At 40.2% G+C, this 27,010-nt stretch overlaps 1 long non-coding RNA gene across 1 annotated transcript in view; it reads left to right on the forward strand.

Annotated features, from left to right (window-relative positions):
- Positions 1-27,010, forward strand: part of LOC124230397 (uncharacterized) — a 49,097-nt gene that overhangs the window by 18,129 nt on the left and 3,958 nt on the right. Inside the window, exon 2 of the long non-coding RNA XR_006886162.1 lies at positions 25,406-25,722. This is a non-coding gene — a long non-coding RNA (uncharacterized LOC124230397). The remainder of the gene's footprint in view (positions 1-25,405; positions 25,723-27,010) is intronic.

A 27,010-nucleotide genomic window follows, 5' to 3' on the forward strand; every position in this document is an offset into this window, starting at 1 on the left:
GACAAGTGGTGCCATGTCCGCACCTGGGATCTGAACTGGCGAACCCTGGACCACTGAAGCGGAATGCATAAACTTCACCACTGTGCCTCTATTTTTAATTTTTGAGGACCCCCCATACTCTTTTCCATAGTGGCTGCACCATGTTACATTCCCACCAGCAGTACACAAGGGTGCCAATTTCTCTCTATGCTCACCAACACTTATTAGTTTCTATTTTTTTAATAGTAGCCATCCTAGTGGGCGTGAAGTGGTGTATTTAACTTTTTGAAGATTAATTTTATTGAAGTTTGATCAATTTACAATAAAATAAATCCATTTTAAGTGTATATTTGATGAGTTTTGACAAATGTATGCACCTGTATAACTATCACACAATCAAGATATAAATAATTTCCATCACACCAGAAGGTTCCCATGTGCCCCTTCCCAGTCAGTCCTCCCTGCTCTTGGTCCCAGACAACCACTGCTTTCTGTCACTCTTAATTAGATTTGTATTTCTAGTGTTTCACATAGGTCGAATCATTCACATAAGAAGAACCAATATGCACTCTTATCTATCTGGCTGCTTTTGCTCAGCATAATGTGTTTGAGATTCATCCGTGTTATTGTATGTATCCGTAGTTTGTTCCTCTGTATGGGTGAGTGATAGTCCCTTGTACGGACATAGCACACTTTGTTTATCTATTCACAAGTTGATGGACGTTTGGATTGTTTTCGATCTGCAGCTATTAGGAATAAAGCTACTATAAACATTTGTGTATAAGATTTTTTTAGAATTAAATATCTTCTTTTATGAAACAATGGTGGGGGAAGATGGTAGTAATTTTGTTTGATGTACTTACTTAGTGAAATTAAAAGTTGACTATTTGTTTTGATTCCCAACATTTTTTGAAATTTAGTGTCCATGAAATCCTGAATCTAGGAATCCTTGTTTCTAAAGGGGGCACTAATGGCATTTGGAGCTGGATAATTCTTAGATATGCAGGACCATCTAACATGTTTCAGAATGTATCCCTGGTCCCCACAAACTAAATGCTTGCTGTGACATCAATCAAAAGGCCCATGTGCATTTCTAAACACCCCCAAAGAAGGATGTACTCACTTGGGTTGAGAACTGTTGCATACTGATTATTCCTGGGGAAATGTTTGGGTTTATAGTGTGGCAAGATCAATCATAAGATTATTGCACTAATCTAGCCACGATATTGTGGACTGGACTAAGGTAGTGAGAATGGAAAATGGATGAGAGCTACAAGTTAATTGGGAGGCAGGATCCATAGGATAGTTTTCTGGCTTTTGTGTTGAGATAGAGAATCAATCATTAAATAAGAGTAGATAGAAAGAGAAAAGAAGAAGGCCAAGTAAACCAACACTAAAGGGATAGGAAGAGAACCACGTCACCATGGTGGACATGGTGAGTCCCATGTCCTTTCAAACCCCTTCCCTCTAGTATGTCTTTCTGTGCTGCGGGGGTTGAAAAGCCAAAAACTGTATTTCCAGACTCCCTTGAGGATGGATTTCTGGATGCATATCAAGCCCCATCAATTAAATGCATTAATGTGAGATTTATTTGGAAGATGGGAATGAGAGGAAACCATCTTCTTCTTGCTTTGGCAAGCAAGGTCCTGGAGAGGCTGGGTTTTCCGGCAGCAGCACTGCGTTCTCCAGTCACCCGCATGGAGGATACCAAGACGCAACTATGGCAGCTTCCTGGTTTCAAGGTCGCAGCTTCAGTGGACTATTTCCGAGCCCAACAGCTCCAGTGGCAGTTCCTTAACCACACCTTCCTGATGTGGCAGAGGCAGTGGCTCCCCGGTCGGCCAGTTTGGTGTTCTGGGAGCAGCTGGAGACTGCCACTCCTGCTTTTTCAGTGACTCTATAATTAGATACTTACAAAATAGCTAGAGAGGTTTCTGTTTCCTACAATTGATAACAACATACAAAATAAAGGGAAAGAGCCTCAAAATGAGAGAGTGGTAACAAGGTGAGCCTGTCAGAGAAACCAAGCAAATGAGAAATAAAAAGCATCCATTGGGTTTGCGTCTATGGGGATCAACAGTGACTTCAGCAAGAGCCGTATCAGGGGACAAGTTGAAGTGGAAGCCTGATTACAATGAATTCAGGAACAGATATCTGAAAATGTAGACATTTTTGTGCTACTGTTGGCGTTTGTCCATGTTTCGGATTTGTATAGTGTGAGAGAAGAGGGGTGGGTGTCCCAAACCTGTGTTTTAGACCCCAGCTCTCAAGGCTTCCTAGACCACCTAGCTCCTCCGTCTGCACTGGGGCAGCTTCCTGACCCCGAGATTGCATTGCCAATGGTCCCCGGATTCCCCTTCTTCCCCCCGAGGCTGACTTAGCAGCACGCCCGTGGTTTGGTTCTGCGGCTGCTCTGGGAGAAAATAATCTGGCAAGCTTGCACTGAGATGACATGATTTCTTGTATGTGGACCCCAAGTCTTATTTCCCCTTATTTGCTTTGCTAGATCTTTCTGGAGTGCCTTTCCCTCCCTATAATTCCCACATGAGAAGTCCCCTGCTGATTTCTGTCTCAGGTGGAAGAAGGCAAATCCATGCTCTCTGGACCAGGCCTCTACAGCCCCTCTCACCTCAGATAATCTTCAACTCTTAAGTTGTCAAGGGAACACGGCACTGTTAAACTGGTGATCATTTTTAAATTATTTTATATAAAACAATATGTAGAAATGACACGCTTTGTAACGTTTATGAATTGACTGAAATATGTTTACAGTCATAGTTTTCCGACATGAAGAGTTTGCTTATTTTATGCACAGTGTTTAGTTTCTAAGGAAAGTAATATCACAAAAGCCCTTTGATGTTTATAGAATGTCGTTAAGCGTGGGGAAAAAAGTAGATGACAAAGCAGCATGTACTGTTTGATTCCACTTTTGATCAAAGAAAAATATTTTCTTATACATGTGTTTTAAAAGACTGGAAGGATGTATGCCTAATTTTTTGTGTGTTGAATACACTACTTTTGAAATAAGAAAAAAGTATATTTTTGAAATGTGTAAAGTACTCACAAAGGTGGAGACATCATGGAGGACCAAATCAGGAAGACATTGTTATTTTTAAAGGGCTGCTGTTCTGAAGGCTTGAGTGCCATAATTTATGCTCATTTCTGTCATAGAACCTAGCACTTTCCAAAGACTCAGAATGAGGACACTTTCTCCACAGGGCATGAAAAGCCTTCTTGCACTATTTGCTTAGTAGAGATTGATATATTTATCTCTTGCGTTCACAAATAGCACAAAATAATCATCAGAGTCCCTTTTTGTAACTTCTGTAAATAACTCCTATAATCAGCAACTTTCCCAGACATCCTCTCCCCTCAAAAATAAATGTTCAAGGTTGTGCCAGCAAGAATAATGAATCATCTTCTCAACTGTGACAATTTATCCCTTTTCAAATCTTTTTAAAAGATGAGTTCTTTTGTTTTGTGGATATTTCATATTTTCTTTGTACAATATTTCCAAATGAGGATGTTAAGGCATGTCATTTCAAAGAAGATTTTTGTTGTTGTTGTTTAATTTCTTCCCAATAATCTGAGTTTTCACATGAATAGTTGACGAGCTAACACTAGCATACCAAACATCAGCAACTGTTAGTGTACTGCTGCGATTTCTACTTTTGAAGCTGTATATGTAATTCATGGACAGGGGACTGACACTTTGGGAAATTATTTTTCCTATCGAGCACTTTTCACAACCTGCTTTCTTTGTGGCCTGACAGGAAAGGCAACCTGCTTTCCGAGATCCTTACCCTTCCTCTGTCCCCGCCCCCAACCAATACATTTGCAAATTAAGCTAATTGTGAAGACAAGAAAGAAGTCAGGAAAATTTAAGGTAAAATGAGTGATATGAATCCAACTCAATCAGAAAAGTCCGTTGAAAAGTGAAATAGAAATGCAACCTTATGTGACACACAACCTATCCAGAGAATGTGTAACTAATGAAACAAAAATATTGGTAATCTGGGAGTACTTATTGCTCCTTCTTCCTCCCTTTACAGTCTTATGGCAGAGATAAGGAGCCACATAGAAATCAGGGCTTTTTTACAGAAAGACAGGCCTTCCTGGTAGAACTGGATTGGAAAAGGTAATTTGGACCTGAGGGCAAAATGACGCTTCCTAAACTCTTCCCCTAAATTGAAGAAAATCAGCTACCTTGCCCATCAAAGGGAATGCTGGGAAACCAGAACAAGGAAGGTAGACACACCTGCTGGTGATTTTATCAGACGGGGATTGGATATGCGAGGCAAACTCATGCTATATGATAGCAAGTGGTCAGCGAGAGCAAGCAGCGTGGCCCAATGTGACCATTGTGTGTCAGGAAAGCTGGCCCAGTGTGTCAGGGTTTCACCTGCCCCTCCTTGGCTGTGGGAGAGGCACACAGAAAAAAAGGCACCACCTTCAGACGACTTCCCTATGTGTTTCAGGGTCTTTCTCTCCCACTGCTTTGACAAAATCTTTTTCATTTTAGTCATAACGATTGCCTGAACAACATATTACCTTAGAAACTGTTGAAAAGGTGCTGCTTTGGAGAATGTGGTCAGCTTAAGTAACCCTGTCTGCTCTTCCATTAACCGAACTCTATCTTCCCATGTGAGGAGAAATGAGGGGATGGAAGAAGAAACCAAATATGTCCGCCCTCATAAGACTTCTTAAAGAAAAGGGGTGAAGGATCTTCCTTCTATGGAAATGTGAGGAGATGGAGGTGAGGTTTTCTCTTAATAAACAACTGGCTGAGCTTCCAAGACAACTAAAGAATAGTCTTTTCAACAAATGGTGCTGGGAAAATTGGGTATCCATACGCAAAAGAATGGAGTTGGAACTCATCCTGACACCATAGACCCAAATGTTAGAGCCCCCAAACTATAAAACTCTTAGAAGAAAAATAGGGGTAACTCTTTATGATCTTGAATTAGGCAATGATTTCTTAGATAGAGCACCAAAAATCCAAGTGAAAAAAGAAAAGATAGATCGATTGAATTTGATCAAAATTAAAAACATTTGTGCTGCCAACAGTACCATCAAGAAAGTGAAACGACAACTCAAACAATGGGAGAAAATATTTATAAATCATGTATCTGTCGATGAAAATAATCCATATCCAATCTATAAATGAAAATTTGGGTGAGTTTATTCTGAGCTTAAATGTGAGGATTACAACCCAGGAGAGTCTTTCCACAAAGGAACAGAGCACTCCAAAGAGGTTGGGGGGTGTACAGGGTCGTTATATACCCTCAAAGAGGATGTTTCACATATGATTGGAATGTCCCTTTTACAATAGTCGCGAGACTACTCTGTTGGCACAGCGATTGATGGAAACAGCAGGTAGGTCTTCTGTCTCGGTGAACACAGCAGGGTGGCAGTCTGTTGTCTCCAGCTGGGTGGTCACAGGTGAGCTGGGAGGTGAGTGCAGCAATCAGTTCCTAGCCTAAGGAAAAATGCTAATGTCGGGGGGAAGTTGCATCTTTATCTCAAGGGCCTTTGTTCTGGCCATAGGAAATGTCTAAGCAGATATGCAATGCGTGCTCAATAGCCAGTCAGGCCCTTTTGGAGGAAAAAAAGAAGTCAGGCCAAATTAGGTTTATACCAAATGGCTTCCTCATATACTCCAATATATCCTATTGCTTGCCATTTTTATTTGTCATATCTGATAAGGGACTTATATCCAGAATAAATAAAGAATAAAAAGATAAATAACCCAATGTTTTTCAATGGGGAGGAGACCTGAATAGACATTTCTCCACAGCAGATATATCAATGGTCAACCAGCCCATGAAAAGATACTCAACATCATTAACCATCAGGGAAGTGCATATCGAAACCACAATGAAATACCACTTCACATCCACTAGGATGGCTATAATTAAAAACACAGATAATAACAAGTGTTAGTGAGGATGTGGCGAAATTGGAACTCTCATTCCTTACTGCTGATGGGAATGTAAAATGGTGCAGCCACTTTAGAAAACAATCCGGCAGTTACTCAAAAAGTTAAACATGGAGTTACTATATGACTGACCGTTTACACTGCTATGTATATACCCAAAGGAAATGAAAACCTATGTCCACATAAAACTTGTACATGAATGTTTATAATAGCATTATTCATAATAACCAAAAAGTGGAAACATGAAAAGATCCATCAACCAATGAATGAATAAACAAAATGTGGCATATGCATACAATGGAATATTATTCAGTCATAAAAAGGAATGAAGTACTGACACCTGCTACAACACGGATGAGCTTTGCAAACATTATACTAAATGAAAGAAGCCAGTCACAAAAGCTGATGGATTATATGATTTTATTTATATGAAATGTCCAGAATAGACAAATTTCTAGAGGCAGAAAGTAGGCTAGTAGGTGCCTGGGGTGGGAGGGTTGGGGAGAAATGGAGGTGAATGCTAATTGATACAGGGTATTTTTGGGGGAGGGTGACAAAAATGTTCTAAAATTAAGATTCTGGTGGTGATTGCACAATTCTGTGCTTAAAATAAAAGAATAAAAACCATTGAATTCTATGCTCTACATGGATGAATGGTCTGGTGAGTTATAGCTCAATAAAACTATTTTTAAAAAATCTGGCTGGACACCTTTGCTTCCATTTGTATAGCAGAGGAGATATTCTGAGAACCTTTTCTATTGCAAAACACCCAAAACTGAATATATTATACCTAATAAAATATTAAATGTATTATTGAGTTCGCAAGAAAATAAGGGATATTGTCTTTATTTAATAATTTACACATATGAAATAAAATTACAGTGAAAGGCAACAGAATAAAAAGCATTAAAATCAAAATAGTACAAATACTTTCACTTGTGGGGAAGAGGGGACCCACGCGGGGAGGAAGGCACAGAAAGCTAAACTTTAATGGCGTTGACAACGTTCTATTTATTTAGCTGAGTAGTGAGTACCTGACTGTTCCTTTCACTATTCTTTATACTTTATTCTCTAAATTTCGTTTTAAAGATACACATATGCCTTGGAAAACATGATGTTCCCATGCACGAGACAATCAGAGGTAAAAATGTAGAGTGACTTTAACAAAAAGTCGGTGAAACACCCATGTGTGGGTTTCAGTCCATTTAAATTGCTCTGTAGAACTATGGAGCACATCGGTACTTGACCCAAAGCAGCAGCTACACTTTATTTCCAAAAAAACTTCAGGGAACTGAGAAATCTGACTTTGTCAAAAGTACAAACTTTGAAAGATACCCGTAAGAAAATAAAAAGGCAAGCCACAGAAAGGCAGAAAAAAACATTCATGATATACATACCTGACACAGGACTTGTATCCAGAGTATATAAAGAACTCACAGAACTCAATAATAAGATAAGCAACCCAATAAAAAATGTGCAATAGATTTGAACAGACATTTCACAAAATAAGATATGAATGACCAACAAGCACACATCAGCTTATACATGCATTTGCAAGTCATTTGAAAAAGATTCTTCTTTCTCCTTCTGTTTTTATATTTTCAAAAATTTATTTCTCACAGATGTTGGTCACGCCTGTGAACTCTCTCATCAACTCTATTTGTTGTCTCTCTTTGCGAGCAAATTGTGTTTTTTAACAATTCAGAATTTTTTGTCAATTTCATTCTATTAAAAGAACACCTCTAAAGAACTTCACTTTGGTTGGGATTAACCAATTCAGTAAATGTGTGATGAGAAGAGGCTTTAAAAATTGAGGACCCAGTGTTGGGGGGCTTGATGTCCAAGAGATTTTTGTGAATAGAAAAATACAATTATTTTAGTTTTAAAATTAAAATTCATTTTATTGGAGTGACCCGTTTAAAAACTTAGTTTTCATTGAGTTTTAAGGTCATTAAAAATCTAATTATTCTTGGGGGTTGGCCCCGTGGCTGAGTGGTTAAGTTCACGCGCTCCGCTGCAGGCGGCCCAGTGTTTCGTTGGTTCGAATCCTGGGCGCGGACGTGGCACTGCTCATCAAACCACGCTGAGGCAGTGTCCCACATGCCACAACTAGAAGGACCCACAATGAAGAATATACAACTATGTACTGGGGGGCTTTGGGGAGAAAAAGGAAAAAAAAAATCTACTTATTATATCTATAAACTACTAAGATAATAATTTTACTTCTTCCTTGATTAATGTTTGATTAACTCAAACTGAGCTGACTAAACTTCGTTTAACAATTAGGCTCACGTATAACTTCATAAATAACAATTCCTTATTTATTTTTAAGTGCATTTTAAAAATATATTTTAATATATTTTACTCCCCTTAAATTACCTCAAATGCATATTTATAACCCTGACAAGCAAAATGTTATTCTCAAATTCTTAGCTTTTGAAAAGCAAATAAATGGATGGATAAACAAATGGGGGAATCTGAAGTTCTCTTAAATATTCCAATTATATTTTTGAACTTAGTCAAATTATCTTGAACTTTTAAACTTAGTAATCACAATTCTAAAATAAGTTGACTCAGGGGCCAGCCCCATGGCAGAGTGGTTAAGTTCGCGTGCTCCACTTCGGTCCAGGGTTTCACCGGTTCGGATCTTGGGCGCAGACATGGCACCACTCATCAAGCCATTCTGAGGGAGCATCCCACGTGCCACAACCAGAAGGACCCACAACTAAAAATACACAACTATGTACTGGGGGCTTGGGGGGAGAAGAAGAAGAAGAAAAGACTGGCAACTGATGTTAGCTCAGCTGCCAATCTGTAAAATAAAATAAAATGTTGACTCAATTTAAATCGAAAGTCCAAGGATAATCTCTCAGATTCTCTAATTTACCAAAATCTCTTAAATATTTCAAATATAAGAAATACATGGGATTATTCCAATGATTCAAAATTTATTCATAAACATTGAAGTTTTAATACTTTAAACTGTAATTTAATTAAACTTGGATTAATTTACTTCATCTCGCTATTTAAATTCTAAATTTTTTAGGGGTTATTTATCCACCAGATTTTTGAGACCAAGACTCAAGACCTAAGACATACGTTTTCAGATGATTTTTATCAACGTCTCAGATGGGTTGAGTTCTTTTTAGAGTCATTATGACAAGGGTGTTCATGCCCTTCGGATAGAGTTGACTTTTCCGAGGTTCAAGTTAAAATAACAACTTTTATTGCCTGATTTCTATAGACCAAATTCCTCAAAACCTCTTGTCATCTAGTTCATTAATCTCTTCACGGGTCATTGAATTCTGTGCTTTCTTCACATTCTTCCTGGCTTCTGCACATCTCTCATATCTTCATCAGGCTCTCTCATAAGACACAAATTATGCAAATAACACTTGCATAATGAGTTAAGTATACATTTATGCTTTTTTTTTGGTGAGGAAGATTGGCCCTGAGCTAACATCTGTTGCCAATCTTCCTCTTTTTGCTTGAGGAAGACTGTTGGTGAGCTAATATCTACACCAATCTTCCTCTATTTTGTTTGTGGGACGTCGTCTCAGCACAGCTTGATGAGTGGTGTGTGGGTCCATGCCCAGGATCCTAACCCATGAACCCTGGGCCTCCAAAACAGAGTGTGCGAACTTAACCATTACGCCACCAGGCCAGCCCTGTGCATATGTTTTATATGGAAATGTCCATATAATTATGTATACTTAATGAATATATGTAAAACTGAATTAGCAACAATTTTATTATTCACATAAGCTCAACCTACCCTAAATAACTGCTCTCTATACCCAATGTACAGTGAAAAGATCACACGTACTGCTCATATGACTATCTTTTTAAAAGTCTAATGTCCTTATAATATACTTCTTTGAAACTTTCTTCTGTTAAATAGAAACTCAGTATCACAAATGTGGAATTTTCTATCTATGCTCTTGTAACACTCTGTGCTTATAAATAACATAGGCCTTGTGCTGTATCCTAATGTTTACCCATCTGGTTCCTCCACCGACTGTGAGCTCCTTGAGCATAGGGAACATAGCTTTTTCTTCCCCCATTTTTTGTTGTGGTAGAATATTCATAACATAAAATTTACCATTTTAACCATTTTTAAATGGATAATTCAGTGGTATTAAGTACATTCACAAGGGAACATGACTTTTATACCTATCTTTAGGCTTAGTTTCTAGCACAGTGCCTGGCCCATAAATGACACTCGATAAACATTTATTGGATGATCTACTGAAAGACTGAATGAGTAAATGAATGAATTGATGGGTTTTTTAAAAGGTTTTTTTTTCTTCTTCTTCTCCCCGAAGTACCCTAGTACACAGTTGTATATTCTAATTGTAGATCCTTCTAGTTGTGCTATGAGGGACGCCGCCTCAGCATGGCCTCATGAGTGGTGCCACGTCTGTGCCCAGGATCCAAACCAGGAAAACTCTGGGCCTCCAATGTGGAGCTTATGAACTTAACTACTCAGCCAGGGGGCCAACCCCTGAATTGATGTTTGATAATAATATGGTAAACAGTTCCTCTCTCTCTATATATATACAATTACATATATCCAGTTTTCCCAACACCATTTATTGAAGAGACTTTCCTTTCTTTGTGGTATGTTCTTGGCTCCTTTGTTGAAGATTAGCTGTCCATAGATGCATGGTTTTATTTTTGGCCTTTCAACTCTGTTCCATTGATCTGTGTGTCTGTTTTTGTGCCTGTACCATGCTGTTTTGATTACTATCACTTTGTAGTATATTTTGAAGTCAGGAATTGTGATGCCTCCAGCTTTATTCTTTTTTCTCAGGATTGCTTTAGCTATTTGGGGTCTTCTGTTGTTACATATAAATTTTAGGATTATTTGTTCTTTTTTCATGAAGAATATCATTGGGATTCTGATTGGGATTGCATTGAATCTGCAGATTGCTTTCAGTAATATGGACATTTTAACTACATTTATTCTTTCATTCCATGAGCATGGAATATCTTTCCATTTCTTTACGTCATCTTCAATTTCTGTGATTAATGTCTTATAGTTTTCGGTGATTAGGTATTTCACCTCCTTGGTTAAATTTATTCCTAGAAACTTTTTTCTTTTTCTTGTGACTGTAAATGGAGTTATATTCTTAATTTCTCTTTCTGCTAGTTAATTTTTAGTATGTAGAAATGCAATTGATTTTTGTAGTTGATTTTGTACGCCGCAACTTTGCTGTAGTTATTATTTCTAATAGTTTTCTGATGGATTCTTTAGGGTTTTTTATATTTACAGTCATGTCATCTGCAAACAGCAAGAGTTTCATGTCTTCCTTTCCAATTTGGATTCCTTTTATTTCTTTTTCTTGCCTAATTGCACTGGCCAAAACCTCCAGTACCATGTTGAACAGAAGTGAGGAGAGTGGGCACCCTTGTCTTGTTGCTGTTCTCAGAGTGATGGCTTTTAGCTTTTTGCCATGAAGTATGATTTTGGCTGTGGATTTGTCATATATGGCCTTTATTATGTTGAGGTACTTTCCTTCCATACACATTTTATTGAGAGCTTTTATCATAAGTGGATGTTGGATCTTGTCAAATGCTTTCTCTGCATCTATTGAGATGATCATGTGATTTTTATTCCTCAATTTGTTAATATGGTGTATCACATTGATTGATTTGCAGGTGTTGAACCACCCTGTGTCCCTGGTGTAAATCCCACTTGATCACAGTGTATGATCCTTTTAATATATTGCTGTATTCAGCTTGCCAATATTTTGTTGAGGATTCTTGCATCTATGTTCATCAGCAATATTGGCCTGTAATTTTCCTTCTTTGTGCTGTCCTTGTCTGGTTTTGGTATCAGGGTAATTTTGAGCTCATAGAATGAGTTAGGAAGCATTCTGTCATCTTTAATTTTTTTTAACAGTTCGAGAAGGATGGGCATTAAATCTTCTTTGAATGTTTGGTAGAATTCTCCAGAGAAGACATCTGGTCCTGGATTTTTGCTTTTGGGAGGTTTTGATTACTGCTTCAACCTCTTTACTTGTGATTGTTCTATTCAGATTCTCTATTTCTCCTTAATTCAGTTTTGGGAGGTTGTATGAGTCTAAGAATTTATCCATTTCTTGTAGGTTATCCAATTTGTGGGCATAGTTTTTCATAGTATTCTCTTATAATCCTTTGTATTTCCGTAGTATCCATTGTAATTTCTCCTCTTTCATTTCTAATTTTGTTTGTTTGAGGCTTCTTTCTTTTTTTCTTAGTGAGTCTGGCTATTTGTCAATTTTTGTTTGTCTTCTTAAAGAACCAGCTCTTGGTTTTATTGATCCTTTCTACTGTTTTTTCAGTCTCTATTTCATTTATTTTTGCTCTAATTTTTATTATTTCCCTCCTTCTGCTGACTTTAGGCTTCATTGGTTCTTCTTTTTCTAGTTCTATTGGTGTAATTTAAGATGACTAATTTGACATTTTTCCTGTTTGTTGAGGTGGGCCTGTATTGCTATGAATTTCCCTCTTCAAACCACATTTGCTGCATCCCTCAAAAGTTGGTATGTTGTATTTTCATTTTCATATGTCTCCAGGTATTTTTTAATTTCTCACTTTATTTCTTCATTGATCCAATGGTTGTTCAGTAGCATGTTGTTTGATCTTCACACATTTGTGACTTTCTCAGCTTTTTTCCTGTAGTTGATTTCTAGTTTCATAGCATTGTGGTCAGAAAAGATGCTGGATATGACTTTTTGTTTGTTTGCTTTTTGAGGAAGATTAGCCCTGAGCTAATATCTGATGCCAATCCTCCTCTTTTTGCTGAGGAAGACTGGCCCTGAGCTAACATCCATGCCCATCTTCCTCTACTTTATATGTGGGACGCCTACCACAGCATGGCTTGCCAAGCAGTGCCATGTCAGCACCCGGGATCTGAACTGGTGAACCCCAGGCTGCCGAAGCAGAACGTGCAAACTTAACCACTGTGCCACTGGGTCGGCCCCTGGATATGATTTCAATCTTCTTAAATTTATTGAGGCTTGCCTTGTTTCCAAACACATGGTCTATCTTTGAGAATGTTCCATGTGCACTTGAGGAGAATGTGTGTTCTGCTGTTTTTGATGGAGTACTGTATATACATCTATTAAGTCCATCTGATCAAGTGTTTCATTTAAATCCACCATTTCTTGTTGACTTTCTGTCTAGATGATCTATCCATTGATGTAAGTGGGGTATTGAGGTCCCCTACTATTATTGTGTTGCTGTTCATTTCTCCCTTTATGTCTGTTAATAGTTGTGTTATATACTTTGGTGCTCCTGTGTTAGGTGCATACATATTCATAAGTGTTATGTTCTCTTGGAAAGTCCCTTTTATCATTATATACTGCACCTCTTTGTCTCTCATTGTGTTTTTATCTTGAAGTCTACTTTGTCTGATATAAGTATGGCAATACCTGCTTTCTTTTGTTTGCCATTTTCTTGGAGTATTGTCTTCCATCCCTTCACTCTGAGCCTGTGTTTGTCTTTAGAGATAAGATGTATTTCCTGGAGGCAGCTTATTATTGGGTCTTGTTTTCTTTTTTTTTTTTTTTGAGGAAGATTAGCCCTGGGCTAACTGCTGCCAATCCTCCTCTTTATGCTGAGGAAGACTGGCCCTGAGCTAACATCCATGCCCATCTTCTTCCACTTTACATGTGGGATGCCTACCACAGCATGGCATGCCAAGCGGTGCCATGTCTGCACCTGGGATCTGAACTGGTGAACCCCAGGCCACCGAAGCGGAATGTGCAAACTTAACCACCAGGCAGGCCCCAGGTCTTGTTTTCTAATCCATCCATTTGTACTCTGTGTCTTTTGACTAGAGAATTCAGTCCATTTACATTTAGAGTGATTATTGATATATGAGGGCTTAATACTGCCATTTCATCTCTTGTTTTCCAGTTGTTCTGTATTTCTATTGTTTCTCTTCCTTTGTATGTCTGACTGCCATTTCATTTTGGTGGTTTTCTGTGGAGTGTTTCTCAGTTTTCTCTTTTTTATGAAATGTGGCTCTGCTCTGATTTTTTTGTTTAGTGGTTACCGTGAGGTTTGTATAAAAGATCGCATAGGTGAGATAGTTCTCTTATCTCCATTGGCCTAAACAGGTTCCATCCCTTTTCCACTTCCCCTTCTGAGTTGTTGTTGTCACAAATTATTCTGTTTTGTTTTGTGAGTTTGTGATTAAGTTGAAGTGGTTATAGTAACTTTTGATGCTTTTCTTCTCTTTATCTTTTAAGTTATAATATTTGTTACCCTGTTCTGAAAGAGAGCTGCATTTTTCTGATTTTGTCTGTTTACTTGCCTCCTTGTTCAAATTTTTGTAGACCTTTGCCTTTTTATTTCAAATACGGTGGCATCCTTAATCATTTCTTGTAGAGGAGGTCTAGTGGTGATGAACTCCATCAGCTTTTGTTTATCTGGGAAAGCTTTTATTTCTCTGTTGTATTTGAAGGATAGTTTCACTGGATAGAGTATTCTTGGCTGACAGTTTTTGTCTTTCAGTATTTTGAATATATCACTCCACTTTCTCCTAGCCTGTAAAGTTTCTGCAAAGAAATCCGCTGAAAGCCTGATAGGTGTTCCTATGTAGGTTATTTTCTTCTGCCTTGAAGCCCTTCTTAATATTTTTTCTTTGTCAGTTTTACTATTATATGCCTTGAAGAAGGTCTTTTAGCATTGATGTAATTAGAAGTTCTATTGGCTTCATGTATCTGTAAGTCCAGTTTTCCTCCCTGGGTTTAGGAGGTTCTCAGCTATTATTTCTTTGAACAATCTCTCTGCTCCTTTCTCCTTCTTTTCTCCCTCTGGAATGCCTATAATCCTTATGTTGCTTTTCCTAATTGAGTCAGATATTTCTTGAAGAATTCCTTCATGTTTTAAAAATCTTAGTTCTCTCTCCTCCTCCACCTGAAACATTTCTAAATTTCTATCCTCTAAATCACTGATTCTTTTCTCCATATCATCAGTTCTATTTTTTAAGGATTCTAGACTATTTTTTTTTTTAAAGATTTTTTTATTTTTTCCTTTTTCTCCCCAAAGCCCCCCGGTACATAGCTGTATATTCTTCGTTGTGGGTCCTTCTAGTTGTGGTATGTGGGATGCTGCCTCAGCGTGGTTTGATGAGCAGTGCCACGTCCGCGCCCAGGATTCGAACCAACAAAACACTGGGCCGCCTGCAGCGGAGCGCGCGAACTCAACTACTTGGCCACGGGGCCAGCCCCAATTCTAGACTATTTTTTGTCTCATGAATTGTGTTCTTCACCTCCAGAATTTCTGCTTGAGTTTTTTTAATAATCTTAATCTCTTTAGTGGAGTATTCCTTCTTCTCAATAATTTTATTCCTGAGCTCATTGAACTATCTTTCTGAGTTTTCTTATAACTTGTTAAGTTTCTTTATGACAGCTATTTTGAATTCTCTGTCATTTACATTATAAATTTCTGTGACTTCAGGGTTGGTTTCCAGAGATTTGTCATTTTCCTTCTGCTCCAAAATGTTGCTGTAATTTTTCATGGTGTGTGAAGAACTAATCTTTTGCTGGTACATTTGTGGTACTCTCAGGTTGCAGATTCCACCTGCTACTGCTGAGAGGAGCAGGAGCTGTGATTCCGACCTCACTCCGTCTGCTGGAAGTTTGTGGGTACAGTGGGTGCTCCCACCAGCTGGGAAAGCATTCACACGTGGGCTTGGGTCTGCCACTTTCCCCATGTGTGTTCCCAGTTGTGAGGCTGCAGCAGTATATGGGCACTCTTGCCAACTGGAAAAGCATTCATGTATGCACGCATATCTTCCAACACCTCTTCTCATGGTCATGCCAGCTGCTGGGCTTGGTGGGCAGTGCTTCTTTGTGGGGTCTGAGCCTGGGCCACTCGTTGGGACTGCAGCAGCAGGGTGGGCTCTTCCACTGGCCAGGAAAGCATTTATGCACTGCCTCAGGGCTGCTGCCTCCCCTTCCCTTGGTTGCGTCAAGGCACGTTCCCACTTTCAGGTCCACAGCAGTACTATGGGCCCTCACACTGGCCGGGAAAGTGTTTGGGCATGTGCACAGGGCTGCCAGGGGAGTGCTCACCTACCTTCACCACTTCCTTGGGAGCCAGTCCATCCACCTTCAGATGTATAGCTGCATGGGTCTCTCAGGTGTCCTGTTGCACTGTGTGGATATCCTCTCTTGGTCAATGAATGTCCGTTTAGTTGCAGTTCAAAGGGGGCAAGAAAAAGGGAACGTTCACTCTGCCATGTTGCTGATGTCACTGTATATTTTGTTTTCTTGCATCATATATAGAAAACCTGTATTTATTGATTTTTACAGTCTACAGTTTTCTATTTGATGAAAAAAAACTGGAAGCACTGATCCATAATATGCTGTAAAAGCACAATCTTCAGAATCAAATAGATATTTTGAAAGCCTGATTCTGCCTCTTTCTAGCTGGGTAAACTTATCTGTGATATCATAACAATAAGAGTACTCACCTCATGAAGGTACTTAATTCAAAGGGATAATGTATTCAAAGTACCTGATGCATTACCTGGTACAAGGTAGGCACACACAGTCAAACTCCTATGGATTATATTTGTTGATAGCCTGGAAGTTTTCCTTGTTCATTACATAGATGCTATGTGTTCTCTGAGCAGGCCAAGAAGTGCATTTAAGATAAAAGAACCAACAGAAAGTCACTTCTGTAAATGGGTGAAGGTGGGTCCAGATTACTGCAGCCAACTTAACCCATACAGCTCAGCCTGCAGAGATTTTGGTCCACTAAGGGTTTGCAGTGAAGTATATCCTGTTTACATTTCAGGAATAGAATCCCTGTACATTTGCAAAATACCCAGATTTCCACAAAAAAGTGGCCAGGAAATAAAAAGTCTCATCAGCAAAATTCCCTCTGAAACAAAGTGCAAAGGGAAAAGATGAGAGTACAGAGTATCTTTAGTACCAAAATGCCTTCCTAAAATTGAAGGGTGTCTTCAAGCCTTTGCCTCTTGTCACATCCAGAAGACCCCAGCCAGCAATCAGTCCTTCAGTTAACCAGCCTGGTTTATCTTAATAAACCAGCTTATGTTTGAAGGAGCTTTGGATGGATGTCTCATTCAGTCCACCTACAAATGCTAAGCAAGGCCTGCTGTTGAGTTTCTTCACACCAGAATTCCTTGTAAACAGGCTGGGTTAATGTGTGGCCACTTACATGCTATTAGTGAAAAAACGTTCCTAAAACTGGGGCAAATCTACATGCCTAGATTCAAGCATTTGTGCTCTCTCCACTCTGCTTCCTAAGACACCGCCCCATTTAGCAGAGAAATTCAAATCAATCAGGAATCAAGACTCAGTTTTTATCACCTCCTCAGTGAACATATATTTATAACCTGACCCTACGCCTAAAATTCCTGACTCTGTGTTTGGTGATGGTAAAAGAGGGCCAGCAGTTACTGATCCCCCTGCCTTCTCATGCAATTCTCCTGAAAGAATTGTGACCTTGTTTTCTTCAACAGCATGAAAAGCCAAGCTCTTTTTGCATTTGTATCTCTGGGACTAGCTGCCAAACAAGGATACTTTCTACCTCAGGCAGAAAAGCCTTTGGTGTTATCTTCGTCCAGGTCTATGAGGCCTGGGGAAGGGGAGTGGTCATTGGAGGAGTGGGTTGGTCTCTACCCTGGAATCCACACTGGGTGGCAGGTTCAGAAGCCACAGGAGAAGCCTTGCCCCCTCTCACCACACATACTGCAAACCAACTGGGCAGACATCTGCCAAGACCCCCAGAAGCTAAGGATCCCTAGAGCTCCCAATCCTAATATTGCTTCAATAACGTTTGGTGAAGACAATAAATTTAAAGAAAAGTAGTAAATGCCATGAGGGAAACATTTCCTCTATCTGAAGCATTATCAGCAGACTTCACTAATGCCACTAAACAAGTAATGCTACCAGACCCCTGGCCATGGAGTGAATTCATTCAACCAATAACTGTCATCTGCCACCTACAGGCACGCAGGCACAGCAACAGTACAAAGACTGTCTCTGTCCTCCAAGGGCTTCGAGTCTGCAAAGAGAGATAAGAATGCCTGCCATTAATCAACGACAATAAGGAAGAAAGTGCTATCGGAGCAGTACAGATGGAGGGAAAGATTTTTTTAGAAAGGATTTTCTTTTCAGGAGCCTTTGAGTAGGATCTTGAGTGATGGGGAGAATTTGGATATGCAGGTTGGAAAAGATGGGCACTGAGGGTGGAGAGATGTGTAGTAAGAACAGTGATAATAGTAATAATGTCAGGGACAGTTAACATTTACTGGGCACTTACCAAACATTAGTCCCCGTGCTAACCACTATACTTGCAGGATTTCATTTCATGTTCACGACACCCTAAGGGGCAACTATAATTAATCCCATGCGGCCCTCCCCACTGGAAAAGACACGGCTAGTGAGCAATAGAGCAGGGATTTGAGCAAAGGCCTGGAGGAGGTGCAGGCCAATCAGAGGAATGCTGAGCAGTTTGGTTTTGCTGATGCTTAACGTGTGGAAGATAGGATAGGCAGGGTTGGGGTCACATCCTGGAGGGCCTTGACCCCAGGCCAGAACCGGGTACAAATAACAAAATTAACCAAATCCTTTAAAATCTGTGATGATGAAGCAAGCAGGCGCTGTGCAAGGCAGCTCTGAAACGTTTATTTCGAGTTTCTTATTTTCTCTAAGAAGTCAAAACCCAATCATTTCACTTTGAAATGTTGAATTATTTTTATGGCTCACCTACACAAGTTCCAGTGACATTTGGAGAGATTAATATCAAGTCAATAAGGGCTTCCTTTATTTCTGCAAAAACCTAACTGAAACTTTTAAATCCACAATTGCACTCCAAATCTTGAAATAAAAAAGCATAAAGGCTTCACCTAACCCAGCATTCACCTAATCCAGTATTCATCTAGCCCATGAATTAAAAATAAGCACCATACATGAGAAAACCCATCTTACGTGCAATCGTTCCTCCATATGGTTCACGCCCTAGTTCAATTTCCAGCCAAACCCTGTGCGTGGAGGACAGGCTGACACCTGGTAGAGGGGCAATGGTACAACGTCCTGATAACACACTGCAGATCATGGTGGCTACGAGAACTTCAGCAATCACGTTCCTCTCTCAGCTTCTGTTTCTTTACCTGGAGAATGGGTATGATAATACCTACTTCACGAGACCGTGAAAGAATTAAACGGGACAAGGCAAGTCAAGTTTTTAGCACCGTGTCTACCGCCCTATGACTCCCCAAGGCAAGGCAGTTAATGTTACAGTCAGCCTGTTCACGAAAGATGCATGCTGTTTTATCGTGTGCTTAAGAAATTCGGATTGGCTCTCTATACCGTGGGTATATTGAGAGACTTGGTAATTTCCCTAACTTTTTAAAAAGTTATTTCTGTTTTAACTAGCCCACAGATCCAATTCTTGGAGAGCTGAATTGATTTCTTTCTAGCACACAGTCTATGGACCCTCCTCATGGTAACTTCGTCTTTCAAATCCCCTCCAATAATCAGCACCTTCTATCATGATGCCCATTTGAAGTTAAAATTGCCATTGCAAGCCTCGAAATGCAAGTTTATTGAATAAAGCTGAGAAGAGTAAGTAAACAGACAAAAACAATGTAGCCACCTAAATTTGTAAAGATCATATATTTAGAAAATTCAGTAACTGTTAAGTTTTCCCATGCAGAGGTTAATGCACAGGAAAATTTTGGTAATATAGTAGTGTTTGGGTGTCTTGAAATGCTGAAAGAAATGAACAGAGGCACAAACACACTGAGGTTTAGCTATAAGTCAATTAGCAAACCTATGAAGTCCCCACATAGTACACATTCTAGGTCCAGTTTTTTCTTTTAGGCATAAGCAAGTTGCCACATCATTTGTAATGGTTCACAGTCACCATTGATGGAGTTGAACTACAGGAGCAAGTTTAAACATCCCCTCTTCTACAGAACCGTGCTTTTTCTTTTTTGAGGAAGATCAGCCCTGAGCTAGCTGCTGCCAATTTTCCTCTTTTTGCTGAGGAAGACTGGCCCTGAGCTAACATCCATGCCCATCTTCCTCTATTTTATCCCTGGGATGCCTACCACAGCATGGCTTTTGCCAAGCGGTGCCATGTCCACACCCAAGATCCGAACCGGCGGAACCGGGCCACCCAGAAGCGGAACGTGCAAACTTAACCGCTGCACCACCCGGCCGGCCCCGACAGAACCGTGCATTTTATCAGAGAAGTACGGAAATGCTTCAAAGAGTGAGAACAGAATTCTAAAAGCCCACATTTGGCTCGTACAACGTGAATAGAGAAAAACAAATAGTGTTTGTGCAACACAGTGCAGTATTTTGTACAGAACACTGCTAAGGCTATAAATTAAAATGGGTATTCAGTTCCAGAACTTACTTTGAGCACTGTCTACAAAAGTGCTGTTTGACAAAAGAAGTGAAATCAACTAGTGTGCTAGGCAACACATAAGCAGTGTCCTACAGAGTTTTACCTACTGTAGTGGTCTATATGAATGACAATTCACAGGCATGCTGGTTTTAGTATGTCCTTTCCCTAACTTTTTATGCTTTGTTTCTAATTTTTGCACAATGTGCATTTTAAATAATAACATTGACGGCGGACATTGTGAACATTTTTTTAGCTGAATACCAGGAGTCATTTCTATCTTCACTCTTCCCAACAGGACCTCAAGTTTAGTTAGTATCCACCTGTCCCTTCCACAGCCCAGGTGCCTCAAGGGCAGCTGACCCCACTCCAGACTCCAGGGATGAGCCGCAGGTGGTGCAAGACAATTGGAGTTTTTAATCCATCCGGTCGTAGCCACTTGTATTGTGTCGGGTTCGGGGAGGGAGATGACACCAGACATAGTTCATCCCGGGCTTTTTATTTGGAATGCTGGGGACAAAAGCTCCCTCTGTTCCTTGGTGGCTGTTCTGAGTAGTTGTGAGGCCTGGAGCTAATCCAGCATCTGTTATCTGCCCACAGATGAAGCTGACACATAAAGAGTGAGAGAGACAGAGATGGGGCCACTGGATGATGCCGCTCCTGAACCCCTACCTCCAGACTTCCAACTGCGGGAGCCAATGAGTGTCCTTATTAAGCCAGTTTGAATTACATTTTCTGTTACATATGGTGAAAGGAAAGCATTCTAGTTTATATAACATGTGCTAAAATAGGCCTTGTAGGTTTTTACCTTTATTATCCTTTTATAGCCATTTTAGTAAAGTTTTAGCAGAATTGAAGTGCTCAATTCACCATAGTTTAACTAAAAGTCTTTTAATTCTCCTTTCTTTCAAAGTTATTTATTTCATCATTGTTAACCTTGAGGATTCTAAACATACTTGTTTTTAGGTACTTTTAAGATTTTCTCTATTATTTTTATTTTGTCTAGATTGAATTCATCTTCTGACTATTGATTTTATGGATTGTCTAAGAATTAGCTTTCTTGATGTGTTCTGGAATTTTGGATTCTAGGCTCATCTCGAGTGGAATGTTTTCCCTCTTCCTGTGTGGTGTGTGTATGTGTGTGTGTGTGTGTCTGTCTGTCTGTGTCTGCTTGTCCCTCCCTAAGTGGTTTTTCAGTTGCCACCACCCAGAACCCTGAGGCTTCACATTCAGAACGAGGTCCAACAATGGTGAGGTGGATGTCCTGCCCGGTGACTATTAGGAATGTTGTAGATCTGGTCTCCAGGTCAGCAAGCAGTTTGGCTTAGACCTGGTTGGGAGGCTGTGTCTGTGTTTTCCCACCTGTCTGAGCATGAAGCATCCTATGAGCCGTGGTGCCAAGCAGGAGCAGACAGCAGCTGTTCTAGCCTGATGGAAAGAGTGGTGGTCCTTGGTTTCAAGAAGTGAGCCAGGCAACACTCCCCAACACCACACCACCCTGCCTTGAGAGGAGCACTTTATTTTATTCTGTTTTCCCACAAGAGCCAAATTCTTATCTACTTTTGCGGCATCTAGCCCTGGAGGCAAGCAAGCCGATGGCTTTAGCTCCACTAAGATATTGAGTTTCTATCCTCAGAGGTGTTCACCCCAGTTTGGAGTGCAGTTTTGTCCTTTAATTGCTTCACTTTCTATTTTACCTCATCGCAGTTTATCTGAGGCAGGAGGTTGGAGGGGATGCTCAAGGCAGGAACTTAAATTGCCTTCTTGAGCGGAAATGTATATAGAGGGTTGTAGCCTGAAACCTGACTTTTGGTGAGTTCACAGCGCACTACCTGACACACTGGAATTACTCAGGGATGCTTCGAATGCCTCTCCAGGTGGCCTGATGTTGGCACACTCTGTGCTCACTTGTGATAGGCTCCTGGGAAGCCAAAGGTGGGGACAGAGGAGTAAGTGGTCATGGGAAAACAAGAGGGTGCCACCTGAGGCGGGAGCTCCTCCTCTTTACAGTGTGGCAATCAGTGCCCTAATTCCAAACACCCCCAATTTCTTTGATGCTAACCCCCTGCCTCGTGCTCTCAGGGCTCTCTGCTACCATGCAGCCCAAGGCAAAGGCAGTGTTGTTAACTCTCTTGCCACTCTCTGTGGCTCATAGTGTATACCAAACCACACATGCCAAAAGTTCTGTTTTTGATCATTGTGCTCTTTGGGGTGTAAGATAGCTGACTCTGGAAATGGCATTAATAGAAAAAAACAAAGTGGGAGGACTTGCCTGACCAGACTTCAAGAACTTTTATGCAGTGATAGTAACTAAGATATTGTGGAATTGGCACCAGGCTAGTTAGACTAATGGAACAGAATAGAGAGCCAGAACAAGACTCACATACGTGTGGAAACTTGATGTACAATGGAGATAGCATTACAGACTGCTGGGGAAAGAATGGGTGATGCAGTCAGTGGTGGTGGGACAGCTGGTCATCTATCATCCCCATATCTATCTATCTGTCTATCTATCTATCATTGATCTATCTATCATCGATCTATCTATCAACTATCTATATTAGATTCCTACTTTCCATCATAAACTCCAGGTAGATTAAAGATCTAAATGTGAAAAGACACATAATGAAACATTTAGAAGAAAACAGAAGGAGAATTTTTTATCAGCTAAAGGTAGAAAATAAATTCTTAAACCAAACATAACCTAAAACCCCCACAAACATAAAGGAGAGGGTTGAAAAGTTCAACTGCAGTGAAATAAAAGTCTTATGTACAAAAATTTCATTGCAGCAGTTTGCAATAGTGAACAATTGGAAACAACCTAAATGACCACTAACCAGGGAATATAAATTGTTGCGGACAACTGCTATTTGTGTGACCATCCAGCATCTGAACCTACATTCTATGTCTGGGGACTCCCCTACCTGCGGAGACAGAATGCACTTCCACTAAAGATGACAAAAATGCCGATTCTTGCGTTCCCAGGCTCCTCTGCAGCTAGGGCCCAGGCATGTGACCCAGGCTCCACCAATCCCACGAGCCTGCCCCAGACTTTCATGCAGCTGTGGGGCTGCCCAGAGCCCTGGGCAGGGGGGCGCACCAGCTCCTCGTGGCTTCCGGAGGCAGCAGCTGCAGCGGTTCTCGCAGCAATGTCCTGGGGCTGCAGGGCCAGTAGCACAAGCTGCAGAGTCTGCGTGGCAGCCGTGGCTGTGGTGTCCCCAGTGGACATTTTCCCCGCCAGTGAAGCCTGCAAGCCTGATTCTTCCATTTTCCCAAAGGTTTTCTGAGTTCCTTAGTAAATTTCTTTGTTTGTGTTTGTTTCCTTAAATTAGCAGAATTTGTGTCTGTGGCTTTCAACAAAAAACCTAACCCTGATAGATTATGGATTATAATTCATTTATATAACATACATGAGAATGGAATACATCAAAATCAGAGTAAACAAATAAGGAGTCGTCCTTGGGGCTTTCAGTTGCATCTGAATTTATAATGATGAAAAAAACTATTTATATAGCAAATGTAGTAACATATTAAAATTTGATAAAGCTGGGTGGTGTGTACAAGGGTGTTTGTTTTATGTTTCATATTTTTATGAATATATGAAATTTTCCACTACATGCACATACTAACACACAAATATATAAACTTTTGCTATAATGAATACATAACTAATCAGATTCTGAACACTTTAGAGCACCAATATTCTATTGGAATTATTTGCCTCTCTTTCCATAAAAGAAGATCCATTTTCTTTCTTTTTGCTGAAGAAGATTCACCCTGAGCTAACATCAATTGCCAATCTTCCTCTTTTTTTCCTTCTTCTTTTTTTTATGTGAGACACCACCACAGTATGGCTGCTAACAGATGAGTGGTGTAGGTCTGCACCCAGGAACTAAACCCAGGCCACTGAAGCAGAGCATGCTAAACTTAACCACTGGGCCACCGGGGCTGGCCAGAGAAGATCATTTGGTCTGTAGTATCTAAATTCACTACTAAACAATATCCCGAGAAAGGGAAGAACAAAAGCATTGAAAATAGGTCTGATGGGGCATTAAGGCAGGTACTGATATAATGTACCATATTTGCACATGGGGTTTCTCACGACTAGTAAATATATAACCATTATTTTGTAGAAATGTGTTTCTACTGAGGGGAGGCATTAAGACATTTCGAAAAGTATGACTTTAACAAACATAATAGGGTATTTATCACAGGTTCCTCAGGTTCAGGGCAAAGAAAATGAAGCCAACATTGAATCATTTAAAGATAACAAAATATTGTGTTCTAGCTACCCAGGAATGCCAGTTTTAAGTAACTTAATTAAAAGGTTTTATTTTTTAACAAATTTAACATCTCAAAAATTCTTTAAGCATAATTAAAACTCATGAAATTTAGTTTTATAAGCCTCATAACCTCCCTAGAATTTTCGCGGAAATTTGATGTTATCCCTACATTACAGATGTTAATACTGAGGCACGAAGAAGTCAGAAGATTTACAGTCAGGCTGAGAGTAAGTGACTGATGACGGATCTGAATTTAGCGTCCTGATTTCCATTCTGGCTCTTGCATTACTCTCTTATCCCTTCTATTAATAGACATAAACCAACTCAGAAGTGCGCTATAGGCATTTCATCTTCAGGAGTCAGTGAGACAGCAGTGCCACAACAGGAAAAAACACACGTGGGTTCAAATTCCAGCTCTGTCATTTACTACCTGTGTGTTTTTGGTCAAACTATTGAACTTCTCGAGCCTCAGTATTTTTTCCATCTGTAAGAAAGAATAAAGTAAGTATCTTACAGATCAGCCTTGATTTATTCTTCTTGCCTTTGTTAAACTGCAATTAACACTCTAGTATCATTCTTACCAGTCAATTATTTGCAATCCGTTGGATTACTTAGTCTTCTGAACACATAGCTTATGTTTGTCTCAGATCCACGGGTGCCTACATAGGTGAAAGGCTTACATTTGACTCTATTAGCGTATTTCACATGTTTCAGCGTGTTGGCAAATAAAATTCTGTGTAGAATTAAATTTCAATGCTTTACCAAAGTAGCCACTTTGGTACTTTTTAAAGTGATGTTTTTCTGTGCTTTTAATTCTTTAAAGGTGATTTCTACCATTACGTGTCTAGGCTTCCTCTTCTGTTGAGAGCAAGGGTGCATGATTTGCTTCCCAGCTGGCTTGTCGTGTGGTCCTAAGGAAGACATTGTGTGGGAAGGAAGGGGCACATGCTTATGAAGGGCTCATAGCAACCCTGACGTGTCAGACCTGGAGGATGACCACCTTACAAGCAAGCAGCTGTCCTCCAGGGATCAGACCATTATAGTCTACGTGTTCTCAACTAAGGAAAGGGACGAGACTATAAAAGAAGAGGCCAAAGTGTATAGGGAACTGAAAGATCTAGAAGCATGCCTTCCATTCAGGTGAGTGTCATGTGTATAAAGACAAATTGTGAAATAATGTTTACTTGCATGTTACATCTTAACACATTTCCTCGACCACGCAAAGGCTCGTGGAAGGAATTTTTCCCCCACTTCTTTTATTGAGGTAAGACTTTCATATAACAAAGGTCTCAGATCTTAAGGATATATAGCTTAATGAAATTTTACACATGTATAAGTCTGCATAAACAGTACCCACATCAAGACATAAAATATTTCCAGGCCTGAAAAAGTTCCTTCTCGCCCCTTCTCAGTCAATAATCTACCTACCTACTCACACCCAGGTAACCACTATTCTGACTTCTACCACCATAAACTAGTTTTGTCTGTTCTAGATCTTCATATACACGGACTCACACAGTGTGCACATTTCAAAACACACAGTCCTTTTTTGTGTGTGTGAAGAAGATTGGCCCTGAGCTAACATCTGTTACTAATCTTCTTCTTTTTGCTTGAGGAAGATTGTCACAGAGCTAACATCTGTGCCAATCTTCCTCTATTTTATGTGGGATGCCGCCACAGCGTGGCTTGACAAGTGATGCTAGGTCTGTGCCCGGGATCTGAACCCACGAACCACAGTTCACCAAAACAGAGTGTGCAAACTTAACCACTACATCACCAGGCCAGCCCCAAAACACACAGTACACTGTTATGCTTCTTCTGCCAGAGAATAGGAACAGTGAATACCAGTCATGCCCCCTCCTCCCATTCTGCATCCATGACAGATGTTACTAATCCATTGTTCTTTTCAGCTGAGCCTAGACTGGGCCCTAAACTCTTTTCTGGTTGTACTCTAAGCAGCCACTACCAGTTGATCTGAGTAGGCACTCATGAAACCTCGTCTACCTGATAGCCTTTACCCTCAACACATTTAATGTCTCCAAGTGTTATCAGTTCTATCAGAGTAACATTTTTTCCTATTTGTCCCTTCTGTTCAATCCCACTGCTTCTGCTTATTGCAGGCCTTCATCGCCTCCCACCTGATGTTCTCCAATGCTCTCTCTGACTAGTTTTCCCGCCTCTAGTCTTGGTCCCTCTGCTATTTCCTACATATTGCAGGGTGTTCTTTTTAATATGTGGACATGACTGCATCACTTTTTTGCTTAAAACTCTCTAAGGACTTCCTTTGGGGCCAAGTCCAAGTTCCTTAGCACGACATTGAGGGCCCACTTCTCTGGGGCTCTTCCCACGCTGCCGGTTCAGTTCCCTGCGCCAACCCCAGTGATGGCCTCAGGGGATAATTCAAAGAATGCTTGCAGAGCCCAGGTCT

Source organism: Equus quagga, chromosome 19, assembly GCF_021613505.1.
Source record: "Equus quagga isolate Etosha38 chromosome 19, UCLA_HA_Equagga_1.0, whole genome shotgun sequence".
Taxonomy (NCBI): domain Eukaryota; kingdom Metazoa; phylum Chordata; class Mammalia; order Perissodactyla; family Equidae; genus Equus; species Equus quagga.